The 12759-nt window shown below is 42.5% G+C and overlaps 7 non-coding genes across 7 annotated transcripts; all 7 read right to left on the minus strand.

Moving 5' to 3' along the window:
* Window positions 1–2961: 2961 nt before the first annotated feature.
* On the minus strand, window positions 2962–3043 carry trnal-uag (transfer RNA leucine (anticodon UAG)). The gene has a single exon. It is a non-coding gene; the product is annotated as a tRNA-Leu (tRNA).
* A 203-nt stretch (window positions 3044–3246) lies between these two features.
* On the minus strand, window positions 3247–3328 carry trnal-aag (transfer RNA leucine (anticodon AAG)). The gene has a single exon. It is a non-coding gene; the product is annotated as a tRNA-Leu (tRNA).
* A 711-nt stretch (window positions 3329–4039) lies between these two features.
* trnal-uag (transfer RNA leucine (anticodon UAG)) lies at window positions 4040–4121 on the minus strand. Its single transcript has one exon. It is a non-coding gene; the product is annotated as a tRNA-Leu (tRNA).
* A 538-nt stretch (window positions 4122–4659) lies between these two features.
* Window positions 4660–4741, minus strand: trnal-aag (transfer RNA leucine (anticodon AAG)). Its single transcript has one exon. It is a non-coding gene; the product is annotated as a tRNA-Leu (tRNA).
* Window positions 4742–5526: 785 nt separating this feature from the next.
* Window positions 5527–5608, minus strand: trnal-uag (transfer RNA leucine (anticodon UAG)). Its single transcript has one exon. It is a non-coding gene; the product is annotated as a tRNA-Leu (tRNA).
* Window positions 5609–6146: 538 nt separating this feature from the next.
* Window positions 6147–6228, minus strand: trnal-aag (transfer RNA leucine (anticodon AAG)). Its single transcript has one exon. It is a non-coding gene; the product is annotated as a tRNA-Leu (tRNA).
* A 948-nt stretch (window positions 6229–7176) lies between these two features.
* Window positions 7177–7265, minus strand: trnal-uag (transfer RNA leucine (anticodon UAG)). Its single transcript is given in 2 exon segments — window positions 7177–7220; window positions 7228–7265. It is a non-coding gene; the product is annotated as a tRNA-Leu (tRNA).
* Window positions 7266–12759: the final 5494 nt, after the last annotated feature.

The following is a 12759-nucleotide window of genomic DNA, read 5'->3' on the forward strand; positions in this document are numbered from 1 at the left end:
TGTGTGCGGGTGTGAGTGTGGTTATGTGTATGTGTGTGTATGCGTAAACAAAGTAACCGTTTATTATGTATTACCATTGTTATTACCATCACCATCCCACTTCCCACTACCACCATATTGCCAATATTGTGTTGGTAGATTTTTTACTTCCATCCTTCCTCCTATGTAATAATTGCCATTGTCAATCCTGCATAAAATACGACATAATAAGATAATATAATATAAGATAATATAATATAACCTTCCCCCTCATCTCATCAGTCCATATCTTTTCCTATTTTTTTTTTAATTTTTAATTTTTTTTTTTTTTTTTGTGTTATGTGTGTTATGTGCAATGTCTAAGGTGCATTAAAATAGGGAGTACAGTGCGAGAGTGTCTCAAATTGGGACAGAGATGCTGTCCCGTTGAAACCACTTCTCGCCTGTCTAGCCTGCCTTGGTGTTTGTGAGGTTTTTCCATATATCCTTAATCCTTCTTTTTTTTTTTTTTTTTTTTTTTTTTTTTTTTTATTCTATGTTGTGGTGCATTAAAAACCCATGAAGAGATAAGGGGGAAGTTATTGCACTAGTGATGACAATGATATCTAATTCTAAAACAGCATTGACAATGGCAATATTGATGATGATAATAATAATAATAATATTAATAATAATAATAAATGACAATGATGATGGCAGTGGTGATCATAACGGTAAGAGCAAAAGACAGCAACAACAGTAGTTACAGCAATGAAAAAAAAAAAAAAAAAAAAAAAAAAAAAAAAAAGTGAAATTAGTAATCATAACAGTAACAGTAAAGATAGCAATAACAATGATGACAGAAACAAGTTTAAACAACTAATATGAATATTCGTGGGTTGAGTAAGAAGGTGAGAGAAGTCAGAGTTGAAAACAGAGAAAGGATTCATAGCTGTAAGAGGTCAGAAAGTGTTGGACGGCAGGGATCAGTTTCAGATGTGTTATTATGAAGGGGAGATGCGAGTTCCATTGCCATGAAGTCTGTTATAAGATTTTTCCAGATGTTAATGTGTAATTTATTTCTGGTTTTCCAGTTCATGAGGATAGTTTTCTTGGCGATGGCTAGAGCTGTGAGGAGTATTTTAGAGTTTATGGTTTTATCAGTTATTATTGTGAGGTCCCCCAGCAAGCAAAGGGAAGGCGACATTGGGATGTGGCAGCCAACTATAGTTGATAGTGCCTGTGTGACCTCTTCCCAAAAGTGTTTGATTGGAGTGCAGTGCCAGGTTGCATGAATGTATGTATCTGTAGAATTTTGATTGCAATGTGTGCAAATTTCTGATGTGAATCCCATTTTAGCTAATCTATTGCCCGTGTAATGCGTTCTGTGAAGTATTTTGTATTGTATTAACTGAAGATTCGAATTTTTGGACATGTGATAGATGTTTTTACAGATTTGGGTCCAGAAGTTGGCATCAGGGGCTATTGATAGATCGTTTTCCCATTTTATTGTTGGTAAGTATATGGTCTGAAGTTGATTTGAGATCATTTTGTATATTTTAGAGAGAAGTTTCTTTGGAGAGGAAATGTTGACCAAGTCTGATATTGCCGGTGGAAGTTCTAAATTTGTGTCTCTGATGTTTATTTTTGTCAGAACAGAAGATTTGAGTTGTAGGTATTTTAAAAATTCGTTGTTCCCGATGCCATACTCCTGGGCCAGTTCCGGAAATGGTCTAAATGTGTTAGATTTGAAAATATGCTTAATGTGGGTGATACCCTTTTCCGCCCATGTGTGAAAGTTCAATGTTTTTTTATTGCTTATAAAGTCACGGTTGTTCCACAGTGGGGTGAGGTTAGATGGAGCTAATGTAGAATTAGTGATTTGGTGAAATTTCCACCAGGCTGTCAGAGTGGTGGCTATAGTTACTGCCTTAAAACATGTGTGTTGTTTAATTGATTTGGTGAGGAATGGTATGTCAGCTATATTTAATTCTTTGCATAATGATTGTTCTATATCTAGCCATACAATATCAGATTGGGTGGGGCGAATCCATTTGTATATGTATTGCAGTTGGTTAGCCATTGAGTAATATTGGAAATTTGGTGCTTCTAGTCCTCCTTGAACCTTACTTTTTTGAAGTGTAGTGAGTTTTATCCTTGGCGTTTTATTTTTCCAGTAGAAGCGAGTTATAATGGAGTCTAGTGATTTAAACCAGGTGAGTGTGGGGTGGGTTGGAATCATTGAGAATAGGTAATTAATTTTCGGTAAAATCGTCATTTTTATTGCTGCTATCCTGCCGATTATGGAGATTGGGAGATTGAGCCATCTGAGCAAGTCGTCTTCTATTTTTTTTAGCAATGGTGTGAAGTTGAGTGTTACCAACTCTGACAGTCTGGAGGAAATCTTAATGCCTAAGTAAGTGATGTGATCTTGACAAATAGGTATTGGTGATTGCTGGGGAGCCACATCCCATTTGGTTTTATGTAAAGGGAGGGTGGAAGATTTATTCCAGTTTATTGCATAATCGGATATTTTTGAGAAGGACTGAATTGTTTTAATTATTTCTTGAGTAGATGTTAGGGGTTCTTGTATATATAGTAGGATATCATCTGCATAGAGTGAGATTTTATGTGTTTGTTGTGGTGTTTCAATACCTTTGATTGCTGGGTTTTGACGGATAGCTGCTGCTAAAGGTTCAATAAAAATGGTGAATAGGGATGGAGAGAGTGGACATCCCTGCCTCGTTCCCCTGTGCAGTGTGAAGCTTTGTGATGTTAGTCCGTTCGTTGTTACTGTGGCCGATGGTGATGTGTATAAAATCTTGATGTGTATAAAAACACTTAACGGTTTCCCTTACCTAAGAGAACTCATTAAGGGATTATATGCAACACCCTTAAATCATTCCCTTATTTAAGGGGAAATCACGCCTTAAGTCCCACACTTAAGGGAAAAACTTAAGGTGCTTTATGCAACCGGGCACAGGCCCTCATTAAAACCTCTGCTGGCAGCAGTGGGAATTGAACCCACGCCCCCGAAAAGACTGGAGCCTAAATCCAGCGCCTTAGACCCCTCGGTCACGCTACCCCGGCTTGGCCACTCTAGTGGGCCATTTTCTGGCCATTAAATTTCAGAAATAGAGAAATTGTTGGGTGTGGACCTTCATCGTCAGGCTCTGAAGCCCGCCGAGTTCGGCCAAGGAAAGCAAAAACGGCTGAGTTTTGAAGAGACTGGGAGCAAGCAGTGTCACTTCTCCAGTCTTTTCACAGGTGCCTTCTGAAATGCAGACTTGGCAGCGGTGGGATTTGAACCCACGCCCCCGAAGAGACTGGAGCCTTAATCCAGCGCCTTAGACCGCTCGGCCACGCTACCTTCTAAGAATGCTTTCCGTGGGCCATTTTCACCAATTTTTTCTTTTAGTGTCTCACTTCTCCATAGTTAAATCAGTTGAAATTCTTCATGCCTTGAAGGAGCTCCTCGACAGGTGGAAATGCCTACTAAGTAGAGGGGGGACGCAGTTACACTCTTGGAGGCCCCCCTCCCTGCAGATTGCAATTCCATCTCTAATCAAACACAACTGAATTACCTAATCAAAGCCTAATCGAATTACCTAATCAAAGCTCGGCCACGCTACCTTGTGAGAATGCCTTCCGTGGGCCATTTTCGCCAATTTTTTTCTTTTCCTACTAAGTACAGGGGGGATGCAGTTACACTCTTGGAGGCAACCCTCCCTGCTGATTGCAATTCCATCTCTAATCAAACACAACTGAATTACCTAATCAAAGCATTTTGGGCCATACTCCAAAATGGCAGCCAGATGTGTCTCAGTTAAACTCAAAATCAAGAGGTAGCTGTCAGTTCACCAAAAACTCTCAGTCCTGCCGATCGACTGTCCTGCACAGAGCAGGATTGGACACCCTTGTGTGCTATACATTATTATTATATTTAAAATTCATTTTTGAAGTGTCATTATAATAATTGCAAGTTATTGTTGTCTCTGATTTTAGAGGGTGCATATTTTCAGCTGCGTTTGCACCTTTTCAGAGCACACTTTAGGTGTCTGGCCCTCATTAAAACCTCTGCTGGCAGCGTTGGGATTCGAACCCAAGCCCCCGAAGAGACTGGAGCCTAAATCCAGCGCCTTAGACCCCTCGGCCACGCTACCTTATGAGAATGACTTCCGTGGGCCATTTTCGCCAATTTTTTCTTTTAGTGTCTCACTTCTCCATAGTTAAATCAGTTGAAATTCTTCATGCCTTGAAGGAGCTCCTCGAAAGGTGGAAAGGCCTACTAAGTAGAGGGGGGATGCAGTTACACTCTTGGAGGCATCCCTCCCTGCTGATTGCAATTCCATCTCTAATCAAACACAACTGAATTACCTAATCAAAGCATTTGGGCCATACTCCAAAATGCCAGCCAGATGTGTCGCAGACTTGAACCCACGCCCCCGAAGAGACTGGAGCCTAAATCCAGCGCCTTAGACCCCTCGGCCATGCTACCCCGGCTTGGTTACTCTAGTGGGCCATTTTCTGCCCATTCAATTTCAGAAATAGAGAAATTGTTGGGTGTGGACCTTCATCGTCAGGCTCTGAAGCCCGCCGAGTTCGGCCAAGGAAAGCAAAAACGGCTGAGTTTTGAAGAGACTGGGAGCAAGCAGTGTCACTTCTCCAGTCTTTTCACAGGTGCCTTCCAAAATGCAGACTTGGCAGCGGTGGGATTTGAACCCACGCCCCCGAAGAGACTGGAGCCTTAATCCAGCGCCTTAGACCGCTCGGCCACGCTACCTTGTAAGAATGCTTTCCATGGGCCATTTTCGCCAATTTTTTCTTTTAGTGTCTCACTTCTCCATAGTTAAATCAGTTGAAATTCTTCATGCTTTGAAGGAGCTCCTCGACAGGTGGAAATGCCTACTAAGTAGAGGGGGGACGCAGTTACACTCTTGGAGGCCCCCCTACCTGCAGATTGCAATTCCATCTCTAATCAAACACAACTGAATTACCTAATCAAAGCCTAATCGAATTACCTAATCAAAGCTCGGCCACGCTACCTTGTGAGAATGCCTTCCGTGGGCCATTTTCGCCAATTTTTTCTTTTTGTGTCTCACTTCTCCATAGTTAAATCAGTTAAAGTTCTTCATGCCTTGAAGGAGCTCCTCGACAGGTGGAAATGCCTACTAAGTACAGGGGGGATGCAGTTACACTCTTGGAGGCAACCCTCCCTGCTGATTGCAATTCCATCTCTAATCAAACACAACTAAATTACCTAATCAAAGCATTTTGGGCCATACTCCAAAATGGCAGCCAGATGTGTCTCAGTTAAACTCAAAATAAAGAGGTAGCTGTCAGTTCACCAAAAACTCTCAGTCCTGCCGATCGACTGTCCTGCACAGAGCAGGATTGGACACCCTTGTGTGCTATACATTATTATTATATTTAAAATTCATTTTTGAAGTGTCATTATAATAATTGCAAGTTATTGTTGTCTCTGATTTTAGAGGGTGCATATTTTCAGCTGCGTTTGCACCTTTTCAGAGCACACTTTAGGTGTCTGGCCCTCATTAAAACCTCTGCTGGCAGCGGTGGGATTCGAACCCAAGCCCCCGAAGAGACTGGAGCCTAAATCCAGCGCCTTAGACCCCTCGGCCACGCTACCTTATGAGAATGACTTCCGTGGGCCATTTTCGCCAATTTTTTCTTTTAGTGTCTCACTTCTCCATAGTTAAATCAGTTGAAATTCTTCATGCCTTGAAGGAGCTCCTCGAAAGGTGGAAAGGCCTACTAAGTAGAGGGGGGATGCAGTTACACTCTTGGAGGCATCCCTCCCTGCTGATTGCAATTCCATCTCTAATCAAACACAACTGAATTACCTAATCAAAGCATTTGGGCCATACTCCAAAATGCCAGCCAGATGTGTCGCAGACTTGAACCCACGCCCCCGAAGAGACTGGAGCCTAAATCCAGCGCCTTAGACCCCTCGGCCATGCTACCCCGGCTTGGTTACTCTAGTGGGCCATTTTCTGCCCATTAAATTTCAGAAATAGAGAAATTGTTGGGTGTGGACCTTCATCGTCAGGCTCTGAAGCCCGCCGAGTTCGGCCAAGGAAAGCAAAAACGGCTGAGTTTTGAAGAGACTGGGAGCAAGCAGTGTCACTTCTCCAGTCTTTTCACAGGTGCCTTCCAAAATGCAGACTTGGCAGCGGTGGGATTTGAACCCACGCCCCCGAAGAGACTGGAGCCTTAATCCAGCGCCTTAGACCGCTCGGCCACGCTACCTTGTAAGAATGCTTTCCATGGGCCATTTTCGCCAATTTTTTCTTTTAGTGTCTCACTTCTCCATAGTTAAATCAGTTGAAATTCTTCATGCTTTGAAGGAGCTCCTCGACAGGTGGAAATGCCTACTAAGTAGAGGGGGGACGCAGTTACACTCTTGGAGGCCCCCCTCCCTGCTTTTTATTTTTATGGACTACCTAGAGGTAGCTGTCAGTTCACCAAAAACTCTCAGTCCTGCCGATCGACTGTCCTGCACAGAGCAGGATTGGGCACCCCTGTGTGCTATACATTATTATTATTTTTAAATTAATTTTGTTTTTTGAAATTCATTTTTGTTTTTTTACACTCTTGGAGGCCCCCCTCCCTGCAAGTTATTGTTGTCTCTGATTCAAGAGGGTGCATATTTTCAGCTGCTTTTGCACCTTTTCAGAGGACACTTTAGGTGTCTGGCCCTCATTAATGAGAATGCCTTCCGTGGGCCATTTTCGCCAATTTTTTCTTTTAGTGTCTCACTTCTCCATAGTTAAATCAGTTGAAATTCTTCATGCTTTGAAGGAGCTCCTCGACAGGTGGAAAGGCCTACTAAGTAGAGGGGGGATGCAGTTACACTCTTGGAGGCCCCCCTCCCTGCAGATTGCAATTGCATCTCTAATCAAACACAACTGAATTACCTAATCAAAGCATTTGGGCCATACTCCAAAATGGCAGCCAGATGTGTCGCAGTTAAACTCAAAATCAAGAGGTAGCAGTCAGTTCACCAAAAACTCTCAGTCCTGCCGATCGACTGTCCTGCTATACATTATTATTATATTATTAAAATTCATTTTGGAAGTTTCATTATAATAATTGCAAGTTATTGTTGTCTCTGATTCAAGAGGGTGCATATTTTCAGCTGCTTTTGCACCTTTTCAGAGCACACTTTAGGTGTCTGGCCCTCATTAAAACCTCTGCTGGCAGCGGTGGGATTCGAACCCACGCCCCCGAAGAGACTGGAGCCTGGGGCCTAAATCCAGCGCCTTAGACCCCTCGGCAACGCTACCCCGGCTTGGCTACTCCAAAATGGCAGCCAGATGTGTCTCAGTTAAACTCAAAATCAAGAGGTAGTGTTGGAGAATTCTGTTACCCCTCCTCTATCTGATGCTCAAGTCTGAATGCTGTAATGCTGAGCAAAAGTAGGCCATAGGCCAATGTAGAGTTGGAAAAGTACCTAAAAACCCATGTAATGCATAGATGACGTTGGTGCAAGGTACAGGAAAGTACTAAAAAACATATATGATGTATTTTTTTAAAAAACTATACATGTGATACTCCGCCACCAATAGAAATAAGGCCTCGGAGCATGTGATCTTAATGGTGGCGTGATACCAAGGAGGAGCAATGTGTAAGAGATGACGGTACAAACACTAATTGGACACTGGCGATAAGAAAGATGTATAAAATCTATGTTTCAACCACTGTAAGATCAGATGATTCAGCTGACCATCTCACTTTGTTGAATTGCTCAATAAAGTTCTTCTTCTGAGACCTGGAACTTCGACTCTGAAAACTTTTTGAAGACTAACTCCTACTAGACTCTGAAAAACTACTGATCAGGACCAGAGACCAGCAATTAGCCACGACATAATTGGCGAGCCAGCCAGGAGCAGGCTTGGGGTCAGGAGATCCTCGTGGTGTTGACGCTGACGGTGGCATTCACAAAACAAAGGCCGGCCAAAAAATCAGGTAAGCAGTTTTTGCTTATATTTTGTTTTGTGAATTGCCTCTGAGAAGCTGACACGCTTGATGATTGCTCTGCAATTATAAAACCCCACTGCAAAAGAACCTAAAAAACAACTGAGAGATAAAAGATAAGAAGGGAGTCTGATTTCCAGGTCCAAAGAAGCTGCTGTATGTGTGTTTGTCTCAAAAAGCAAGAAGTGCATAGCGTGGAGATTGCGCTCATGAAGTAAGAGTACACTGTCTAGTAAAAGAAGTGTTTAAAAGGCGCCAGGCAGTGTAGGAAGTACACTGACCACCTGTTTGTTTGTCTGTCTGTCTTTTGTGAAAGAGAATAGGGGGTATTAAAATGTGCACAAAGTAAGGAAGGTAAAGTATAGATAAAGAACAAAAACATTTAAAATCCTTATAATAATTATTAGCTAAAGTTTTTTACATAAAAAGGTAAGAAAAGTTAAAAGAATTGAGTTAAAGAATGTAAAAGTATACACCAGAAGACTAAAATATAGAGAGAAGGGAGTTTTTGGCTCTCCCGGGCATTCTGCCAAGAGGTGCATTAACTAGTCATTAATCAGTGATAGTGCTGGGAAGCAGAGGACAGTGGAACCAATTAGTGAGAAATAGCAGCAGAAGCAGAAAAAAGTCCAGAATAAAGAATAAATAGAAAAAAGAAGTATAAAAATGTATTAGAAATTAATGGATAAAATAAAACTAACAAGTAAAAATCAAGTGAAAAACTGTGCTTACCAAAAAAACAAAGAACACTCCAAAGAATTGGTTTGGTCCACTATTTGGCCATTCGCCAGACTGCAAATTCTGTGATCCAGATAGAGAAACCCAGCGTCTGTTGAAAGAGAATTAAGACTGAACATTGGGGCTTTCTACATACTTTTGATATTGAAGAAGGGATAGAAGTGTGTGAATAAAATGTTAAGCGCATGAATAGACGGATTGCAAATAAAGCAAAAAGATAAAGAGACGATAAACAGTCAGAAAAAGGTTTAAAGGAAAAAGTTTGAAGTCAAGGGAAAAACAAATGTGGGACTCAGTGAATACGGGAAAGAAAGGCATAGGAGAGCATTAGCTCACACCCTATGATATGACTGGTAAACAGCTCCCCCTGATGGAGGGCACTGTGAAGATCAAAGGCAACGTAACCCTCACAGATACGCAGGATGAGGAAGAAGAAAGAGAGGAGGAGGAAAGAGAAGACCACAGGAATACAGGTTATGACCACAAAATATTGGCAGATGCTGACATGTTTGAAGCATCATCTCCACTAAAAAGGGGCCATCAAGCCATGATGGAAGCCAAGGTAGCAGCTTGAATAGGAAACACCTTACTGAACGCAAGAACCCCACCCTGTCTAATCCATACCATTATGCAGCGAAAGCCCTGCAGAGTCTTGGGGAAAAACTGAACCAGGAAGTAGACACCAATCAGCTGTTCGAACAAGAATGTGATGAGCTGGAACAAGATATAAGGACAACAGAAGAACAAATCAATCACAGCTTTAAACGCTTACAGGAATCCCTGAAGAATGTCACGGGCTCAGAACAACACGAACCTCAAGAACACCAGAGACATCAGAACCGCCGAAAGCACAAGTCACGCTCACTCAGCCCAGCCAGACCTCGCAGGGAAGTCAAGAGTGTGACAGGGACCCTACTCCTTGAGGATATCTCGCCAGCTGCCCCACCAGCCACCCCATACAACCTAAGGGAACGGCACTAAAGAAACCAAGCATGTATAGGGGAGAAGAAGACTGGCATATGGAAAATCATAAGTTTTGCCCTATGATAAGTACATGCAAACAAGAGGAGGACCCACTGAAGGAAGAAACTGTGCAGTGCCCCATCCTAATTAAAGGTCAACAGGGACAGTATGTGCCGTGGGCGGGGCAGGATCTGGAAGGACTGATAGCCCACCTACTTGATTTACATGAAGGAGCTGGCAAGTGGATCAGATCGCTGGAAGAAGAGACAATGGGCAAGATTTTGGCCCTTGGAGATGTTAAGGCCCTGCTGGCTAAATGCATGGGAGGAGCTAGGACTAATGAGATCTTACAGGACGCAGGACTACATCAGGCGATTGATTCACCTAGAATGGACGCCAGACCACTGGACCAATGCAGACCAGCGATATGGCAAGTGCTGAGAAAATATTATCAGACCCAAATGGACCCAAAATCACTGAAAGGAGAGCCAATAGGAGACAGAGAAAACCCAATCACCTATGTCCAGAAGCAAGCAAGGAAGTGGAAGCAAGAATTGGAGAGAGACCCCGAAAATGACCCAGTAATAACAGCACTGTTCAGAACTGCCATTGTGGAAGCCATGCCTGCACCAGTGAAAGCCAAGTTAGAAGATGTGGTGGGACTGACCTCAAAGTCACCTAAATAATTTAGTGACCATGTGGCTCATGCAGTAGAACAACACAGAAAAAATGAGCAGAAGCTGAAAAACCAAGAAAGAGATCTTCAAAGAAAACTAACCCAGTTGCAGCTGGATGAATCAATCAACAAAAAGAAGAAAGTGCAAGCTGCGGTGAAGGAGACAGACGACCCGACTGCCATGATGGCGGCTGTCAACATACCAAGTCAAGCTCCCCAGACTGTCCAGCAAGCACCAAACAACATGAATCAGAATGTGCCCGTCAACTCAGGAAACCCACAGCAACTGGCTGCACCAATTGTAATATACCTTCCTGAACATCAAGACAATAGAAATGGAACAATCCCAGGAAGAGGAAGAGGAAGAGGGAGACAATTTTACAACCAGCAAAGAAACCCTGACCAACCAAGCACCTGTTGGGAATGTAATCAGCCTGGACACACCAAGAGATTCTGCCCAGTTAACCCATGGCCCCAAGATGGGCCACAGCTAAGACAGCCAGGGCGACAAGGAAATCAAAACCAGCAGTATCAGGTATCTGGCCCCGTCAACCCATGGCGTGGCCCGGACCAAGGATACTAGGGATGCCCAGAGAATCCTACGGGGAGGAGTCAGCTTCCAATGCTGTCATCAAATGCTGACCAAGAACCTATGCTGCGGGTTAAGATAGAGGACAAGATAACACCTATTATGCTTGATACAGGAGCAACATATACCTGCTTGAGCCCAACTTATGCCTCACACCTCCCCAGGTCTGGAAAATATGTAAAGACAGTAGGATTCTCGGGACTAACGCAGCTAATTCCAATGACAACTCCTGTCAGCATAAAAGTCAAAGACTCTGAAATTAAAATTCCTGTGCTAGTATCAGACCAAACACCAGTCAATCTGTTGGGAAGAGATGCAATATGCAAGCTAAATTTACAGATATGGTGCACTCCCCAAGGGATATATATAGATAGTGCAGGTATAAAACAGATGATAGTAATGAGTGAAATGGATCAACAGGAACCACAAGCTAATGCATTTTGGATTGGGAATTTAGATGAGGGACTAAGACAAACACTGGATAGATAGGAAAAGTATATAAAAGAACAATTCCTGAAACCAACCTCACCAGAAACTGAATATCACTGTACAATGATATATGACCCCCTTAGGGATCCAGAACAGGAAAAAGAGTGGTTAGAGAAAACTGAGGGCCAGAAAGTGCATTTAAGATCACACCATATAATTATAGGACCAACAGGGGCAGCACTACAAATTGAAGACAGTGACTTCACCAGAACATGGTTTAGGGTTGATAATTCAGTCCCACATGTGACGTTGTGCGTCATTGAAGGATGTCGGGCAAAAGATCTAGGTCCAATGATGTTAAAAGCTAAGGAAAAACGGTGGGAAGCCACTGAGAACCCCTTTATTTTACAAACACCAGATAAAACACACCTAAAGATTCTATGTGTAACTAATATGATAGGTACCCCAAAACTGGTTGTGGAAACAGAACAACATGACTCAATCTATAAAATGAAGGAATTAATGATAGAAATGGAAGAAAGGGTGCCCCTACAGTTATGGTCTAAGCATGACACAGATGTAGGACTAGTCAAGTCAGCGAACCCTGTGAGAATTGCTATTAAACCAGGAGTCCAGCTGCCTAGGAAACAGCAATACCCACTGAAACGCGAAGCAGTAGAAGGCATAAGAAAAACAATTGAAGGGTTAATAGAGGCAGGAGTACTAATTGAGACCGCTAGCTATTGCAACACTCCAATTTTACCAGTAGAAAAAGCCAATAAATCTAAGTGGAGACTAGTGCATGACCTAAGGGCAGTGAATGAAGTAGTGGAAGACTGGCCAGCTGAGGTGCCAAACCCACATACGCTTTTGACAAATGTTCCACCTGCTGCTAACTATTTCACTGTGATTGATCTGTGCTCTGCATTTTTCAGCATTCCTCTAGCAGAAGAAAGCAGAAACCTTTTTTCCTTCACTTACCAAGGTAAACAATACACATACACGAGAATGCCCCAAGGATTTAAACACTCACCTCATGTGTTTAACCAAGTTTTAAAACTTGATCTAGAAGACTTAAGACTGGATAGTACATTAATACAGTATGTGGATGATTTGTTGATCTGTTCAACAACGCTGGAACAGTGCCATCAGGACTCCATTAAAGTATTAACCAAATTAGCAGAAGGTGGCCATAAAGCCACAAAAGAGAAATTGCAATACTGCTTGCCTCAAGTAGAGTATCTGGGTCGATTAATTGCAGATCAAACAAAGGCAATATCACCCAGCCAATTGGAAGGAATTAGTAAAGCACCCCAACCGCAAACTGTGGGCCAAATGATGACATTTTTGGGAATGACTGGTTTTAGTGCTGATTGGATAGAAGATTATGCGATCAAAACAGCTCCAT

The sequence above is a fragment of the Siphateles boraxobius genome, unplaced genomic scaffold (assembly GCF_051911475.1).
Source record: "Siphateles boraxobius isolate OS27281-9 unplaced genomic scaffold, OSU_SipBor_1 12, whole genome shotgun sequence".
NCBI lineage: Eukaryota > Metazoa > Chordata > Actinopteri > Cypriniformes > Leuciscidae > Siphateles > Siphateles boraxobius.